Raw genomic sequence first — 12,500 nt, 5'->3', positions numbered from 1 at the left:
ATAATAAGACGTAGACGCTTCAACGATATTATCTAAGTATACAATATAGTGTATATATAATATATAATATAGTATGTTATATTATATAGATAGGCTTACACCACCTACCATATATACCTTTTTGACCACACTTTCGTCAAGCTGGGTATTTATTTGCCTTCTTTCCCTCACCTAAAAATACTCATCGGTATTTTAGTATATTCATATAATATAAATAATATACTATATTGGTAGGACGACACCACCTACCCTATATACCTTTTTGAACACACTTTCGTCAAGCTGGGTATTTATTTGCCTTTTTACCCTCACCTAAATATACTCATCGGTATATTTCAGTATATTTTAGTATATCCATATGAATATGTATATCCATATCCATATCCATATCCATATCCATATGAAAATAATTTAATATTTCCATATTTATTATAATATAATAAATATTATTATATTATATATTATATGGTAGGCTATCCCCATCACCTACCATATATTTCATATACATATAAATATTTTCATATCCATATATATTTTTTTATATTCATATATTTTCATATATGTTATATGCATATGTATTCATAACCATATGCTCATATATTAATACTGGCGGTCTTCTGTTTAATATAATATTATTTTAATATTATATTGGCAGGCTGAACACCACCTACCCTATATACCTTTTTGAACACGGTTTCGTCAATCCGGTCATTTATTGTATGGGAAGTATGACTTTCCCACACATATTTGGATATCCATACGATTGCATATCCATATGAAAATATTTTTAATATTTTTAATATATTTTTAATATTTCCATATTTAATATAATATAATTAAATTATTATATTATATATTATATGGTAGGCTATCACCATCACCTACCATATATTTCATATACATATAAATATTTTCATATCCATATATATTTTTTTATATTCATATATTTTCATATATGTTATATGCATATGTATTCATAACCATATGCTTATATATTAATACTGGCGGTCTTCTGTTTAATATAATATTATTTTAATATTATATTGGTAGGCCGAACACCACCTACCCTATATACCTTTTTGAACACGGTTTCGTCAATCCGGTCATTTATTGTATGGGAAGTATGACTTTCCCACACATATTTGGATATCCATACGATTGCATATCCATATGAAAATATTTTTAATATTTTTAATATATTTTTAATATTTCCATATTTAATATAATATAATTAAATTATTATATTATATATTATATGGTAGGCTATCACCATCACCTACCATATATTTCATATACATATAAATATTTTCATATCCATATATATTTTTTTATATTCATATATTTTCATATATGTTATATGCATATGTATTCATAACCATATGCTCATATATTAATACTGGCGGTCTTCTGTTTAATATAATATTATTTTAATATTATATTGGTAGGCCGAACACCACCTACCCTATATACCTTTTTGAACACGGTTTCGTCAATCCGGTCATTTATTGTATGGGAAGTATGACTTTCCCACACATATTTGGATATCCATACGATTGCATATCCATATGAAAATATTTTTAATATTTTTAATATATTTTTAATATTTCCATATTTAATATAATATAATTAAATTATTATATTATATATTATATGGTAGGCTATCCTCATCACCTACCATATATTTCATATACATATAAATATTTTCATATCCATATATATTTTTTTATATTCATATATTTTCATATATGTTATATGCATATGTATTCATAACCATATGCTCATATATTAATACTGGCGGTCTTCTGTTTAATATAATATTATTTTAATATTATATTGGCAGGCTGAACACCACCTACCCTATATACCTTTTTGAACACGGTTTCGTCAATCCGGTCATTTATTGTATGGGAAGTATGACTTTCCCACACATATTTGGATATCCATACGATTGCATATCCATATGAAAATATTTTTAATATTTTTAATATATTTTTAATATTTCCATATTTAATATAATATAATTAAATTATTATATTATATATTATATGGTAGGCTAACATCATCACCTACCATATATTCCATATACATATAAATATTTTCATATTCATATATATTTTTTTTTATATATTCATATATTTTCATATATGTTATATGCATATGTATTCATAACCATATGCTTATATATTAATACTGGCGATCTTCTGTTTAATATAATATTATTTTAATATTATATTGGCAGGCTGAACACCACCTACCCTATATACCTTTTTGAACACGGTTTCGTCAATCCGGTCATTTATTGTATGGGAAGTATGACTTTCCCACACATATTTGGATATCCATACGATTGCATATCCATATGAAAATATTTTTAATATTTTTAATATATTTTTAATATTTCCATATTTAATATAATATAATTAAATTATTATATTATATATTATATGGTAGGCTAACATCATCACCTACCATATATTCCATATACATATAAATATTTTCATATTCATATATATTTTTTTTTATATATTCATATATTTTCATATATGTTATATGCATATGTATTCATAACCATATGCTTATATATTAATACTGGCGATCTTCTGTTTAATATAATATTATTTTAATATTATATTGGCAGGCTGAACACCACCTACCCTATATACCTTTTTGAACACGGTTTCGTCAATCCGGTCATTTATTGTATGGGAAGTATGACTTTCCCACACATATTTGGATATCCATACGATTGCATATCCATATGAAAATATTTTTAATATTTTTAATATATTTTTAATATTTCCATATTTAATATAATATAATTAAATTATTATATTATATATTATATGGTAGGCTATCACCATCACCTACCATATATTTCATATACATATAAATATTTTCATATCCATATATATTTTTTTATATTCATATATTTTCATATATGTTATATGCATATGTATTCATAACCATATGCTTATATATTAATACTGGCGGTCTTCTGTTTAATATAATATTATTTTAATATTATATTGGTAGGCCGAACACCACCTACCCTATATACCTTTTTGAACACGGTTTCGTCAATCCGGTCATTTATTGTATGGGAAGTATGACTTTCCCACACATATTTGGATATCCATACGATTGCATATCCATATGAAAATATTTTTAATATTTTTAATATATTTTTAATATTTCCATATTTAATATAATATAATTAAATTATTATATTATATATTATATGGTAGGCTATCACCATCACCTACCATATATTTCATATACATATAAATATTTTCATATCCATATATATTTTTTTATATTCATATATTTTCATATATGTTATATGCATATGTATTCATAACCATATGCTCATATATTAATACTGGCGGTCTTCTGTTTAATATAATATTATTTTAATATTATATTGGTAGGCCGAACACCACCTACCCTATATACCTTTTTGAACACGGTTTCGTCAATCCGGTCATTTATTGTATGGGAAGTATGACTTTCCCACACATATTTGGATATCCATACGATTGCATATCCATATGAAAATATTTTTAATATTTTTAATATATTTTTAATATTTCCATATTTAATATAATATAATTAAATTATTATATTATATATTATATGGTAGGCTATCCTCATCACCTACCATATATTTCATATACATATAAATATTTTCATATCCATATATATTTTTTTATATTCATATATTTTCATATATGTTATATGCATATGTATTCATAACCATATGCTCATATATTAATACTGGCGGTCTTCTGTTTAATATAATATTATTTTAATATTATATTGGCAGGCTGAACACCACCTACCCTATATACCTTTTTGAACACGGTTTCGTCAATCCGGTCATTTATTGTATGGGAAGTATGACTTTCCCACACATATTTGGATATCCATACGATTGCATATCCATATGAAAATATTTTTAATATTTTTAATATATTTTTAATATTTCCATATTTAATATAATATAATTAAATTATTATATTATATATTATATGGTAGGCTAACATCATCACCTACCATATATTCCATATACATATAAATATTTTCATATTCATATATATTTTTTTTTATATATTCATATATTTTCATATATGTTATATGCATATGTATTCATAACCATATGCTTATATATTAATACTGGCGATCTTCTGTTTAATATAATATTATTTTAATATTATATTGGTAGGCCGAACACCACCTACCCTATATACCTTTTTGAACACGGTTTCGTCAATCCGGTCATTTATCGTATAGGAAGTACGACTTTCCCACACATATTTGGATATCCATACGATTGCATATCCATATGAAAATATTTTTAATATTTTTAATATTCGTGAGTTTTTAAATAGGGACAGAAGGAATCTCTTGAATTGAATCATGCGCGTCACTAATAAGATGACGAGGCATTTGGCTACCTATGCGAAAGTAATTCAACTCCCGCCGTCTTAAGGTTTAAGACTTATAACAATATATGTTTAATATTTTTAATATCCGTGAGGTTTTAAATAGGGACAGAAGGAATCTCTTGAATTGAATCATGCGCGTCACTAATAAGATGACGAGGCATTTGGCTACCTATGCGAAAGTAATTCAACTCCCGCCGTCTTAAGGTTTAAGACTTATAACAATATATGTTTAATATTTTTAATATCCGTGAGGTTTTAAATAGGGACAGAAGGAATCTCTTGAATTGAATCATGCGCGTCACTAATAAGATGACGAGGCATTTGGCTACCTATGCGAAAGTAATTCAACTCCCGCCGTCTTAAGGTTTAAGACTTATAACAATATATGTTTAATATTTTTAATATCCGTGAGGTTTTAAATAGGGACAGAAGGAATCTCTTGAATTGAATCATGCGCGTCACTAATAAGATGACGAGGCATTTGGCTACCTATGCGAAAGTAATTCAACTCCCGCCGTCTTAAGGTTTAAGACTTATAACAATATATGTTTAATATTTTTAATATCCGTGAGGTTTTAAATAGGGACAGAAGGAATCTCTTGAATTGAATCATGCGCGTCACTAATAAGATGACAAGGCATTTGGCTACCTATGCGAAAGTAATTCAACTCCCGCCGTCTTAAGGTTTAAGACTTATAACAATATATGTTTAATATTTTTAATATCCGTGAGGTTTTAAATAGGGACAGAAGGAATCTCTTGAATTGAATCATGCGCGTCACTAATAAGATGACGAGGCATTTGGCTACCTATGCGAAAGTAATTCAACTCCCGCCGTCTTAAGGTTTAAGACTTATAACAATATATGTTTAATATTTTTAATATCCGTGAGGTTTTAAATAGGGACAGAAGGAATCTCTTGAATTGAATCATGCGCGTCACTAATAAGATGACGAGGCATTTGGCTACCTATGCGAAAGTAATTCAACTCCCGCCGTCTTAAGGTTTAAGACTTATAACAATATATGTTTAATATTTTTAATATCCGTGAGGTTTTAAATAGGGACAGAAGGAATCTCTTGAATTGAATCATGCGCGTCACTAATAAGATGACAAGGCATTTGGCTACCTATGCGAAAGTAATTCAACTCCCGCCGTCTTAAAGTTTAAGACTTATAACAATATAAATGAAAAATATTATTTTCATTTTTCACGTCACTAATAAGATGACGAGGCATTTGGCTACCTAAACGAAAGTAATTCATCTTCCGCCGTTATAAGGTTTAAGACTTATAACAATATAAATGAAAAATATTATTTTCATTTTTCACGTCACTAATAAGATGACGAGGCATTTGGCTACCTATGCGAAAGTAATTCAACTCCCGCCGTCTTAAAGTTTAAGACTTATAACAATATAAATGAAAAATATTATTTTCATTTTTCACGTCACTATTAAGATGACGAGGCATTTGGCTACCTAAACGAAAGTAATTCATCTTCCGCCGTTATAAGGTTTAAGACTTATAACAATATAAATGAAAAATATTATTTTCATTTTTCACGTCACTAATAAGATGACGAGGCATTTGGCTACCTATGCGAAAGTAATTCAACTCCCGCCGTCTTAAAGTTTAAGACTTATAACAATATAAATGAAAAATATTATTTTCATTTTTCACGTCACTAATAAGATGACGAGGCATTTGGCTACCTATGCGAAAGTAATTCAACTCCCGCCGTCTTAAGGTTTAAGACTTATAACAATATATGTTTAATATTTTTAATATCCGTGAGGTTTTAAATAGGGACAGAAGGAATCTCTTGAATTGAATCATGCGCGTCACTAATAAGATGACGAGGCATTTGGCTACCTATGCGAAAGTAATTCAACTCCCGCCGTCTTAAGGTTTAAGACTTATAACAATATATGTTTAATATTTTTAATATCCGTGAGGTTTTAAATAGGGACAGAAGGAATCTCTTGAATTGAATCATGCGCGTCACTAATAAGATGACGAGGCATTTGGCTACCTATGCGAAAGTAATTCAACTCCCGCCGTCTTAAAGTTTAAGACTTATAACAATATAAATGAAAAATATTATTTTCATTTTTCACGTCACTAATAAGATGACGAGGCATTTGGCTACCTAAAAGAAAGTAATTCATCTTCCGCCGTTATAAGGTTTAAGACTTATAACAATATAAATGAAAAATATTATTTTCATTTTTCACGTCACTAATAAGATGACGAGGCATTTGGCTACCTAAACGAAAGTAATTCAACTCCCGCCGTCTTAAGGTTTAAGACTTATAACAATATAAATGAAAAATATTATTTTCATTTTTCACGTCACTAATAAGATGACGAAACAGTTAGTAGGCCACAATTAGTAGGGAAACGTGGACAACCCGTGATAAATCCTTATATGCTTTCTTAGATATAGCATATAAAGATTTTTTATACTAAATATACATATTTACACATGCATATTTACATTTTTTTTATATTTCGAATCATCAAGCAAAGGATAAGCTTCAGTGGATCGCAGTATGGCAGCTGCTCAACCACTTACAACACCTTGCCCGTTACAAAAGTCGTTTACAATTGATTCTAGGCTTTGTCATTGTATTAAATAATGTTTTCATATGTAACTAGCATGGCATCAGGTGATCAAAGATCCTCCCAATTTACTATGTTACAAATTACATTGGCATCACATCCATTGTCGTTTAAAATATAAATAATAAACTTTAAATGGTTTAGAAGCCATACAATGCAAATTGCCCCTTATTTATCATTGCAGTCCAGCACGGATACGACCTTAGAGGCGTTCAGGCATAATCCAACGGACGTAGCGTCATACCACTGTTCGCTCGAACAAGTATTGTGCCATTGGTCCGTACCTGCGGTTCCTCTCGTACTACGCAGGAATGCTGTCGCAACAACGTTTTGTCATTAGTAGGGTAAAACTAACCTGTCTCACGACGGTCTAAACCCAGCTCACGTTCCCTTGCATGGGTGAACAATCCAACGCTTGGTGAATTTTGCTTCACAATGATAGGAAGAGCCGACATCGAAGGATCAAAAAGCGACGTCGCTATGAACGCTTGGCCGCCACAAGCCAGTTATCCCTATGGTAACTTTTCTGACACCTCTTGTTAAAAACTCTTTAAACCAAAAGGATCGATAGGCCGAGCTTTTGCTGTCCCTGTGTGTACTGAACACCGAGATCAAGTCAGCATTTGCCCTTTTGCTCTATGTGTGGTTTCTGTCCGCACTGAGCTGGCCTTGGGACACCTCCGTTATTATTTGAGAGATGTACCGCCCCAGTCAAACTCCCTACCTGGCAATGTCCTTGAATTGGATCATACCTGAGTAATTGGAGTTATACCAAATTTTCAAATCGATAATACATGAATGCATCTCTCATTAAAGAATTTGTTTGCGATTATATAACAAACTCGTGATACTTTGATCAAGAAGCTTGCATCAAAACCCAATACCATAAGATATAATAAATATATCCGTATAATGGCTAGGAAATGATACACGTTCCATTTAATCAAGTAAGTAAGGAAACAATAAGAGTAGTGGTATTTCATTGTCGATACCAAACCGAAGTCTAATATCTCCCACTTATTCTACACCTCTTATGTCTCCTTACACTGCCAGATTAGAGTCAAGCTCAAAAGGGTCTTCTTTCCCCGCTAATTATTCCAAGCCCGTTCCCTTGGCTGTGGTTTCGCTAGATAGTAGATAGGGACAGAAGGAATCTCGTTAATCCATTCATGCGCGTCACTAATTAGATGACGAGGCATTTGGCTACCTTAAGAGAGTCATAGTTACTCCCGCCGTTGACCCGCGCTTACTTGAATTTCTTCACTTTGACATTCAGAGCACTGGGCAGAAATCACATTGTGTCAACACCCGCTAGGGCCATCACAATGCTTTGTTTTAATTAGACAGTCGGATTCCCCAAGTCCGTGCCAGTTCTGAATTGATTGTTAATTGATAATCGTTATAATTAATAAGAACTAATTGGTTTGACCCAACTAGTATTCTTAAAAATTTTAGCAAGAAAGTTCCACAATTGGATACGTAACTAAACTATCCGGGGAACAAGTTACAACCATAAATGATTATAACTCTATTTACCCAGAACGAGCACATAAACCATATTATTGTTTCCCAATCAAGCCCGACTATCTCAATCTTCAGAGCCAATCCTTATCCCGAAGTTACGGATCTAATTTGCCGACTTCCCTTACCTACATTATTCTATCGACTAGAGACTCTTCACCTTGGAGACCAGCTGCGGATATTGGTACGGCCTGTTGAGAAGTTTGCGTATCCCCACCATAAATTTTCAAGGTCCGAGGAGAAAATATCGACACAACAGTATATGTCATGCTCTTCTAGCCCATCTACCATATCTCTCTGCGAAAGACTTCCATGGTAGTACGACTATAAAACAGAAAAGAAAACTCTTCCGATATCTCTCGACGGCTTCTTTATGGTCGTTCCTGTTGCCAGGATGAGCACGAGGCCCATATTTAATAACAAACGGATACTCAACAGGTTACGGAATTGGAACCGTATTCCCTTTCGTTCAAAATTATTCAAGTATATAATTTTCACAATAATTGTAATATTTATTTTTACTTGAAAATTTTCGGCTTTCGCCTTGAACTTAGGACCGACTAACTCGTGATCAACCACTGTTCACACGAAACCCTTCTCCACTTCAGTCCTCCAAGGTCTCATTCGATTATTTGCTACTACCACCAAGATCTGTACCAATAGCAGCTCCATGCAGGCTTACGCCAAACACTTCTACGCATACCATTGTACCTTCCTACTCACTAAAGTTTCAAAATTTATATTACAAGTAATATAAATCATCTACTTTAGCGGTAATGTATAGGTATACAACTTAAGCGCCATCCATTTTAAGGGCTAGTTGCTTCGGCAGGTGAGTTGTTACACACTCCTTAGCGGATTTCGACTTCCATGATCACCGTCCTGCTGTTTTAAGCAACCAACGCCTTTCATGGTTTCTGCATGAGTTGTTAATTTGGGCACCGTAACATTACGTTTGGTTCATCCCACAGCGCCAGTTCTGCTTACCAAAAGTGGCCCACTGGGCACATTATATCATAACCTTAAACTTCATATCAAGAAAGTTAAGGTTCTTACCCATTTAAAGTTTGAGAATAGGTTAAGATCGTTTCGACCCTAAGGCCTCTAATCATTCGCTTTACCAGATAAGATTATTTTATATAACATTAAAATGCACCAGCTATCCTGAGGGAAACTTCGGAAGGAACCAGCTACTAGATGGTTCGATTGGTCTTTCGCCCCTATACTCAATTCTGACAATCGATTTGCACGTCAGAACTGTTTCGGTCTTCCATCAGGGTTTCCCCTGACTTCAACCTGATCAAGTATAGTTCACCATCTTTCGGGTCACAGCATATCTGCTCAAGGTACGTTCCAGTTAGAGGCATAAATAATATAAATATTATTATACATAACTATATAGAACGCCCCGGGATTGTGTTAATTAACTATAAAATAGTTAAAAAACTAATCCCATTAATAGTCAAGTTAATTACGCTATTAGGTTTATATCCCAATAACTTGCACATATGTTAGACTCCTTGGTCCGTGTTTCAAGACGGGTCCCGAAGGTATCCTGAATCTTTCGCATTGTTAATCATACAAGTGCATATAATAAACACAAAAATCAATGATAATTATGCCATTATATAATTCCGAAAAATTAACGCACTGTATTCTTATTAATCTATCAACACTTTATCAAATTAATGACATTTATCCTATGTTAAAATGCAAGCATAATAATTTGAATAAACTATAAGTCATATTTTATGATAAATTATATATGTTAATAGATTACAATGTCCTTATATGGAAAAAATGCACACTATTTCTATAATATTATTTAAATATTATAACTTTAATGATGAATTTTCCATAATGGATATTCAGGTTCATCGGGCTTAACCTCTAAGCAGTTTCACGTACTATTTAACTCTCTATTCAGAGTTCTTTTCAACTTTCCCTCACGGTACTTGTTTACTATCGGTCTCATGGTTATATTTAGTTTTAGATGGAGTTTACCACCCACTTAGTGCTGCACTATCAAGCAACACGACTCTTTGGAAACATCATCTAGTAATCATTAACGTTATACGGGCCTGGCACCCTCTATGGGTAAATGGCCTCATTTAAGAAGGACTTAAATCGTTAATTTCTCATACTAGAATATTGACGCTCCATACACTGCATCTCACATTTGCCATATAGACAAAGTGACTTAGTGCTGAACTGATTTCTTTTCGCTCGCCGCTACTAAGAAAATCCTTGTTAGTTTCTTTTCCTCCCCTAATTAATATGCTTAAATTCAGGGGGTAGTCCCATATGAGTTGAGGTTGTATAAAGCAATGTATATATATATATAAACAATATATCTCTATGAAGAACAATATATTTGATATATTTTCAATTTTCGCATCTTTAAATAAGAGACAATTCTAGTTAAAAAAAATTTAATTTTTTTTATGCTAGACATTTCTCAGTATTATTTGAATTGAAAAAAGAAAGAATTGTATATCTTCATTTTTTCTTTTATAAATATTTGAGATAATTGCTTTTATATTTAATATTATGAATATATAAATATATCCAATAATATACCATATGCATATCATTATAAAAATATATAATAATAAGCAACTTTATTAGCATAGTCTTACAACCCTCAACCATATGTAGTCCAAGCAGCACTATAAAATTAATTAAAGTACATAACAGCATGGACTGCGATATGCGTTCAAAATGTCGATGTTCATGTGTCCTGCAGTTCACACGATGACGCACAGTTTGCTGCGTTCTTCATCGACCCATGAGCCGAGTGATCCACCGCTTAGAGTTTTATAAATATATATAAATATACAATTCGTCAATTATGTTTTTATTGAAAGAAATTAAAAATACACCATTTAACTGGCATATATCAATTCCTTCAATAAAGTTATTTTTATACCTAAAATAATTGTTGCGAAATGTCTTAGTTTTATATAATCAATATAAATATAATTTATATTGTTTTAATATTATATAAAGCATTAACCTGTATATCAGGTACAACAATGTATATTTTAGGTGTTGCATTTATCAATGTATGCGCATAATTTAATATGAACAATACATCACGCAACGCATGTATATTAATTAAATATACACGCAATTTATATTCAATATATTCGTCTATATTTAAACATATAAAATATGTTTAATTTTTTTATATACCTAAAATAATTGTTGCGAAATGTCTTAGTTTTATATAATCAATATAAATATAATTTATATTGTTTTAATATTATATAAAGCATTAACCTGTATATCAGGTACAACAATGTATATTTTAGGTGTTGCATTTATCAATGTATGCGCATAATTTAATATGAACAATACATCACGCAACGCATGTATATTAATTAAATATACACGCAATTTATATTGAAGACAACAAATGGTCTATATATTCAATATAATATATATGTCTTTTATTTTTGGGTAATTTTTATTTATATATTTATATATAATAAATATTTTAATAACGGATAAGATTCATTCAATAATGATCCTTCCGCAGGTTCACCTACGGAAACCTTGTTACGACTTTTACTTCCTCTAAATAATCAAGTTCGGTCAACTTCTGCGAAACAACCGTAACACACAAGGCGTCACAGTGATCACGTCCGGAGACCTCACTAAATAATTCAATCGGTAGTAGCGACGGGCGGTGTGCACAAAGGGCAGGGACGTAATCAATGCGAGTTAATGACTCACACTTACTAGGAATTCCAAGTTCATGTGAACAGTTTCAGTTCACAATCCCAAGCATGAAAGTGGTTCAGCGGTTTACCCGGACCTCTCGGTCTAGGAAATACACGTTGATACTTTCATTGTAGCGCGCGTGCAGCCCAGGACATCTAAGGGCATCACAGACCTGTTATTGCTC

General features: G+C 31.3%; 3 non-coding genes across 3 annotated transcripts in view; all 3 read right to left on the bottom strand.

Annotated features, from left to right (window-relative positions):
- Positions 1-6,958: 6,958 nt before the first annotated feature.
- LOC138927293 (large subunit ribosomal RNA) lies at positions 6,959-10,908 on the bottom strand. Its single transcript, XR_011443814.1, has one exon. It is a non-coding gene; the product is annotated as a large subunit ribosomal RNA (ribosomal RNA).
- Positions 10,909-11,228: 320 nt separating this feature from the next.
- On the bottom strand, positions 11,229-11,407 carry LOC138927296 (5.8S ribosomal RNA). The gene has a single exon (XR_011443816.1). It is a non-coding gene; the product is annotated as a 5.8S ribosomal RNA (ribosomal RNA).
- Positions 11,408-12,114: 707 nt separating this feature from the next.
- Positions 12,115-12,500, bottom strand: part of LOC138927289 (small subunit ribosomal RNA) — a 1,995-nt gene continuing 1,609 nt past the window's right edge. The window contains exon 1 of the ribosomal RNA XR_011443810.1: positions 12,115-12,500. This exon is cut by the window's right edge and continues 1,609 nt beyond it. This is a non-coding gene — a ribosomal RNA (small subunit ribosomal RNA).

This window comes from Drosophila bipectinata, unplaced genomic scaffold (genome assembly GCF_030179905.1).
Source record: "Drosophila bipectinata strain 14024-0381.07 unplaced genomic scaffold, DbipHiC1v2 scaffold_214, whole genome shotgun sequence".
In the NCBI taxonomy this organism is placed as follows: Eukaryota; Metazoa; Arthropoda; class Insecta; order Diptera; family Drosophilidae; genus Drosophila; species Drosophila bipectinata.
This window is presented reverse-complemented; position numbering and strand designations above follow the sequence as displayed.